The sequence below is a fragment of the Fukomys damarensis genome, unplaced genomic scaffold (genome assembly GCF_012274545.1).
Source record: "Fukomys damarensis isolate Sample0158 unplaced genomic scaffold, DMR_v1.0_HiC HiC_scaffold_14, whole genome shotgun sequence".
NCBI lineage: Eukaryota > Metazoa > Chordata > Mammalia > Rodentia > Bathyergidae > Fukomys > Fukomys damarensis.
Genome location: NW_022900926.1, coordinates 17,399,590 through 17,405,964, shown reverse-complemented (window position 1 = coordinate 17,405,964; position 6,375 = coordinate 17,399,590).

Genomic DNA, 6,375 nt, shown 5'->3' with positions numbered 1-6,375 from the left:
TTTTTTTAAGCAAGAGATATATGTATCATGGACTTGATTATATGTATCATTACATTAATTAGCCCACTTGAAGTCAACATTTTAACCTGAAAGCATCGTCATTTTTATCAAATATTTGATAGATAACCATATATGTGTGCAAATATGTATACAGAGATTGTTTATAAAAATAAATACTTAAAACTGTAAGAAGGACATTTTCTTCTCAAGAATAATCCCAAGCAACTACTACAATATAAAAATGTTAGAAAATATTTTATTAGACCTTTGCCACAGTTATGGAAAAGAAATAGTTCAAAGTTATACAATGTTGGATTATTTCCCCTTATCCACAAAAGCTGTGCAGATTACTAACATAGCTGTGGCTTTCATTCTTTTAAATAATTTCCAGTTCACTTGAAAGATTTTTCTTTCAACAGATCTTTTTTCTAATGTGTGTTCTGCTATTTTATACAGCAAGTGTTTACCCGAGAAAAGCCCTTGACATCTCCTCAGTCTTGTTTTCCCCACATCTCCTTGGATGTGTATCTGCGATGTCAGTGCCAGGATCAACAATTAGGAGGCAAGTATTTCACTGCCTCTTGTACCTCACTGATCCAGTAAGCGTGAGATTGACCCTCAGCACCACTGAGCACTTCCTGAGAGAATTATAACATTCAAACCATGCTTTATGCTTAGTTACCACAAAATAGGACAAATCTCTATATCCTATCCCTGCCTCCCTCAAAATTCTTAGCACCTCTGTAAGCCCAGGCTAGGTGTGGGCAGGGATCCAGAATTTAATGTTTCTTAAATTACTGTTTTACAGAATTACTCCTAAAATTCATGAAAATGAGCTATGAGGTTTCATGAAACATTTGTTGTGTTAAAAAATTACTCTATTTTACTATATATTACTGATACATATAATATAAATATATTACTATATTTTACTATATATATGTTTACTATGTGTGTAGTATTGTCCAAACAAATGAAGGTGATCTCCTCAAGGGGATGGGAGGCAGACTGAGTCCTGTCTTGCTTCCATCAGAGAGAAGAAAACAACTTGAATCCAACAGAGATCACCGACTCCTTTCTTGAACCCTGAACTTCAAATCTAGAGATAATCAGGGTGCAGCTGGCATCTTCTGGGCAGTTCTTGCCCACTAGGTCAGTGAGCTGGTTTTAACTTCTTAAGAGGACAGGAAGGCTTAATTATTGCTTCACTGAATGTGTGTGTGTGTGTGTGTGTGTGTGTGTGTGTGTGTGTGTAGAACGATTTACTTTTAAAAATTGGCTCACATGATCAGAGAGGCTTGGTGCCTTCAAAACTTGTGGGATGGGCTCCCAGGCAGGAGATGTGGGAAGGACTGCAGTGCACGTCCACAGGCAGCATGCAGAATTCTGTTTTGCTGGGAGGTCAGTCTTTGCTGTGTCTGTGCCTTCAACTGGTTGGGTCAGGAAACGTCATCTGCTTTATTTAGGATCCAGAGATTTTAATGTTAATCTCCTCAAAAAAAGACACCTTCACAGAAATGTTCAGAATGATGATTGATCAAGTACATGGCCACATGGCTCAGGCAAGTTGACAAAAACATAGGCATCACAATGATGTATGGTATTAATAGAAATTATGGTACAACGCTCCATTCCCAGGACAGAGTAATATTTATCACTTTGTATGCCTCTTCCTTTTCTCAGCTCCACATAGGTTCAGGAACCTTGGAAAGAAAAACTCTTTAGTTCTTTCTGGGGTGCAAAATGAGCAATGCTACTGCACATCTTTGGAAACCATCTCTACAGAGGCCAGCATGATGGAAATAAAGGGAGAGTGTAGGGCCCTCCTGTCAACTTCCAACTTCCCTCGAGTGCTGTTTCTCTTTATAATCCCTCTCCAAAAATCCAAGAAAATCATATCAAAGTACCATTAATTCCAAATAAAAATATTTAAAATATTGATGATTCTGTGGATCCCCTAACTCAGTTCCCTTAAATAAGAAGACAATTGTGTGGTGTTGTAGAAACAGCAAAGGACTTGCTGTGAAGAAATATGCTTCGGAATCTCAACTGTCAAGAAATAGCTTAATCTTTCCTACCCTCTGTTTTTTCATCTGTAAAATGGAAATGGTGATAACAGTATTGATAGGTAACTTGATTGCAATGACCCATTCAAATAAATGTGTGAAAGCATTTTACAAAAGATAAAGCATGATGGTCTTGATTCTTGTAACTATTTTCTATTAAGCTTCAATCACAGCTACTGTATATAATGTTAGCCCCTACTCAAAGCCCCAGTTCTTTTACCATGACGGTGGACATTGAGGCGAATAAAGAAGGAGTCTTTCACATCTACATGAGATTACTACTTACACAGGATTTGAATGCAAGGTTCCTATGGGGAGCTGCAACCTAGGGAGTCCGCGGCCATAACAAACCCACTACTATCTTCCTGGAGCCTGCTGAATTTCATATTGGAGAAGCCATCAAGTTAGGGAACACACATATATTACAGCCTTTTCTCTCTGTAACTCAGAGTGCTACAGCACTCTCACAATTATTTCATCGGGACGAAACAAAAAGCAGAAATGTGAACCTTCATTAGGCTGCCCAGCTCTTCGTGAAAACAGCGATCTCTGATGCCAGTGATAACCTCGAGCGCTCAGAGCCCCGGCTCTCAAACACTGAGATAAACAAATTCTTGGGGGTGTCCTGCATATGCTGCCAGAGTATTAGAGGAGAAAATGCTCAGCGCACGGTCTCTCCAAAGTGAATGGGAATTTCTATGCAGAATACTTGTTTCCGGCTAGACTAAAGTTCCTATCTTTCTGAGGATCTCCTTTTCAATTACTGGTCTATAAAAAAGTGTTTCAGTTTTATGACCCCAAGAGGCAATTTTATACTTCAGGAAGATTCATTACTTTACCCTGAATTCATCATGTAGATCACTAGAATAATCAAAATAATGGCAGAAACGTGCCTACCCTGCACGCATGTTTTATTAGTTTGTAAAATCACCCGTGCTTTTGTCAGTTCCTACCGTGACCACAAGCATGGACAGCACGGGGAAGAGAATGTGCGCCTCTTAATGTTACTATTTTAACTACTTGGATGAAGAGCTACTTTATAGTCCTTTTGTTCTTTGTATTTTTACTTACAAATTTGTGACACCTGAGGTCGAATCATCTACAATTCATTCAACCAACTTTTACGGAGTCTGTGACTCACCCCACTTGTGCATGTACATAGTCGTATGTGCTGCAAACCATCCCACACATGGCAGCTTGATTAGTTTCCTGAGTTGAAGCACTGCAGGTCACACACACACATACATACACACACGCGCATGCACACACCCATATCACCACCATCTCTATCTGTTGTCTACTCAATCCGGTCTAAAGTTATTTGCCTAGAATTCAGGCAGTGCACTGATAAAATGATCCAGTTGAGCTTTTCCCCATGTCTGCCCTCCCTTTTCTCTGCCTTGCAAAGTTTTCTGTCGTGCTTTCACTATTTCGATGGGTCCTCATCTCAAAAGCCTCCTGTTTCATGAGGTCTCTCCTGTCACCAGACCAGCATTACTTCTTGATCATAAAACATCCATAGCCTTTTTTGGTCCTTTGCGTGTATGCCCGAACAATAGTCATTTGTGAACTTTTCTAGTGTAAGTCTAAGATGGTTACCTTCTGTGACGTGGGAACTGTCTTAATACCTCACTCATTCGATGTACATTTTAGGGGCTTGTCATATTTCCCAAAGGACAAAAGCAAGCGACCTGGAAGTAGCTGTGTTTTTTTGTAGCTGTTGTTTTTCGGTACCCGGGATCAAACTCAGGACCTTGTTCTTGCCAGGCAGGTGTGGTACCACTGAGCTAAATCCCCAGCCTGGACATAGTTTTTAAATTCTTCAGTGTCCTTACAATTTCAAGGGTTTTATAATTCTATGTAGCAAAAAGCCTCTGTAAGCATAATATATATGAGAAGATTTATTGTTTTCTGGTAGTGATAAACTAAATAATGTAAGGCATACTTAACTGTAAGAAATATGATTCTGTACTGACAATGTGAAATGGGAAGAAAGGTGTAGGGAAGGCGGGATGGGTAGGGAAAGGGTAATGAGGGAAAAGAAAAAATGTGAGAAAATGAAAAGATGGAAATAAAGTGTTTGTAGCTGGGGAGGGGAGGAGGGGGTGAAGGGAGGGCAGGGGTAAGGGGAAAAAAATGAGAACCAAGACCTGTCATGTAGAGGTACAAGATCCCAACAATGAATGTAACTGTACTGTATCCCTAAAATGTACTCATAAACTCGATTAAAGCTGAAAAAAAAGAAATATGATTCTGTAATACAAACCCACGGCATAAAAGCAACAATGGGAAAAGAGAAAGATTAATTTTAGATCAAGAAATGAGCAGAAAGAGCTTGAGTAGGCCTTTGTTTTCTTAAATCAGTCTGTAAATGTGACCTTCAGGCACTGTCATACAGGGGAAAGACCACCAGCAAGGTTGTGAAGAAATTGAACTGAGATTTTTGGGCCCTTTAGTGAATTTGCTATGGCTGATTGGCAGGGTGTAAGAAAAGAACATTAAACTAAGGAATTAGATATCATCATTTATGGCCTTAAGTATCATCGCTGTTGGTTATCTCTAAACACGAACTAGCAAAGAACAGAATGCCTTACGTATAGGTGGTATTCCAGTGTATGAAATCATCAATTTTCATTAGTTTAATAAATTTATAATGGTAAGAATTTTGGTTCCCGCTCTTTTTTTTGGAAGTCTATAAAAATTCTCTCTGTACTTTCTTAACCCAATCTACAACCAGTGTAGTCTATGGAAATTCCATTAATAGAAACCAAGCACTTAGATATCTTTACATTCAGATTCCAGAGATTCCCCGGAAGAGCAGCTCTCCTCTTACTTCACCTCCTTCCTGAGAAATATTTGCACCCAACCCCTGTAAGGGGCCCATAGAGTCAGGACTCTTGGAGCATTAAAATTCACCAGAGTTTTCTGGGAACCAAAGCACACATGGTCTAGGAAGAAGTGTTCTTGTTTATTTGGTGGTTTTTCATCTCCTATACATTGAAATAGCCCACTCAGGAGACATTTTTCTTCTCTATATTCTATATAATACCCTGTACAGATATTATTCAGCAATATTTTTGAAATAACCATGTTTTTTATCCATATGCCCAAATTCTCCTTTCTGTCTCTTTCATATGTAGTTTTACCTTGTTAATGTCTCATGGGGACAGGTACGCTCTCTTCGCTTTGTAAATAATTAAGCACAGTTGTTCCACATAGATAAAGATATGTTACTGTTTCTTTCTATACTCAGATCCTTTGTTTATCTTCGCAGTTCTTTTGGTGGTGTCCCATTAGATTGTTCTTAGTTTAGTTTGTTGCAGTCTTTCTCTTATAACATGCTAAAATAAAAACAAGGTTAAATATACTCACAATTGCTTTTTTCTTCTGATTTCAAAAATGTCAGCAAGCTCGTAACACATTTAGTTGCTAATCTTTAAAACCAACAACACAGAACATCAAGAATTATGGCATGATGTCATGCGATAAAAGTAAAACCAGTAAGCTAGAGTGTCTTATGAGATGGATTCATTAAAATCATGGATTTAAAAAATAATGAAGTTTTCCTGTCTACCTCATTTGTGCCAGATTGCGATGTCTCTGGAATCTTTTTAGTGAGAGGGAGGTACAAACATGAGAGGAAAAAAAATATGCTCAGATTCTGTGGGTGTTTTAATTCCCATCAATGCACAAAAGAAATGAAGCTGAGGTGCTCTTGCACTCTTCCCAGTCTGCCTCCCAAAGATGGGAAACAGCCAGTGTATGGTTAGAGGAGCCCCTGACCTGTGTCAGGCAGGACAGGTGCATGTACTGCCGTCCTGCAATCCAGTGCTGCGCAGAGTCCGGCCTCTCCTCCCCTCCCTGCCCACCTGCACCTTTCTCCAAATGAAGTATGTCCACGTTTTCAGGTCGTAACTCCATAATTCCTCGCTGGATAATAGTCCTTATCAAGGCATTTTTCTGGTCCTTATAAGAGGATATAAATTAGGGACCTTCAGAGTAAGTCACCCCTTGAACCTTTCCAAAGCAATGAGAAAACTGCAGGTAAAAGGACTTGCATTCTTCACTGCGCAAATGAACAGCTTTTCTGTGTGTGGGGGGGGGGAAGCAGCTACCGATCGTTGCAGAATGTGCATGGGAAATGGTCATAAAAATTATAAATATTCATTTTTCCTATAAAAAGATGAAACTTGCAATATGAGATCCAGGCATCATAAGGAATTTTTCAAATACCATAATTACCTTTACTTTTTTGTTTCTGTATTTCTGCATTAGCTTTCTAATCTCTCTCTCCCTCCCTCCCCCTCCC